Genomic DNA, 1133 nt, shown 5'->3' on the forward strand with positions numbered 1-1133 from the left:
TGCTGACAGGTGTATTAAATCGAGCACACAGCCATGCGATCTCCATAGACAAACATTGGCAGTAGAATGACCTTATAGAAGAGCTCAGTGACTTTCAATGGCACCGTCATAGGATGCCACCTTTCCAACAACGCAGTTCGTCAAATGTCTGCCCTGCTAGAGCTTCCCCGGTGAACTGTAAGTGCTGTTATTGTGAAGTGGAAACGTCTAGGAGCAACAACGGCTCAGCCGCAAAATGGTAGGCCACACAAGCTCACAGGACGGGACAGCCAAGTGCTGAAAATCGTCTGTCTTCGGTTGCAACACTCACTACCGACTTCCAAACTGCCTCTGGAAGCAACATCAGCACAATAACTGTTCGTCGGGAGCTTCATGAAATGGGTTTCCATGGCCGAGCAGCCGCACACAAGCCTAAGATTCAATAATGATGGTCTGGGGCTGTTTTTCATGGTTCGGGCTAGGCCCCTTAGTTCCAGTGAAGGGAAATCTTAACGCTACAGCATACAATGACATTCTAGACGATTCTGTGCTTCCAACTTTGTGGCAACAGTTTGGGGAAGGCCCTTTCTTGTTTCAGCATGACAATGCCCCCGTGCACAAAGCGAGGTCCATACAGAAACGGTTTGTCGAGATCGGTGTGGAAGAACTTGACTGGCCTGCACAGAACCCTGACCTCAACCCCATCAAACTCCTTTGGGATGAATTGTAACGCCGACTGCGAGCCAGGCCTAATCACCCAACATCAGTGCCCGACCTAACTAACGCTCTTGTGGCTGCATGGAAGCAAGTCCCCACAGCAATGTTCCAACATCTAGTGGAAAGCCTTCCCAGAAGAGTGGAGGCTGTTATAGCAGCAAAGTGGGGACCAACTCCATATTAATGCCCCTGATTTTGGAATGAGATGTTCGACAAGCAGGTGTCCACATACTTTTGGTCATGTAGTGTATATTAAGGATGTTGCGCTACATATAACATGTTATGGATTGAATGGCTGAGGTCAGGAGAGATATGGAGCTCTAGAAGAGGGCAGGTGAGTTATGACAACATTTATAGTCGCACACTATTTTTTTATTTGGGTCATTGGAGGATGATTTGGGTCACGGGGGGGACGGTCAATTTCTCATTTGGGTCTG

The sequence above is a fragment of the Coregonus clupeaformis genome, chromosome 34 (assembly GCF_020615455.1).
Source record: "Coregonus clupeaformis isolate EN_2021a chromosome 34, ASM2061545v1, whole genome shotgun sequence".
NCBI lineage: Eukaryota > Metazoa > Chordata > Actinopteri > Salmoniformes > Salmonidae > Coregonus > Coregonus clupeaformis.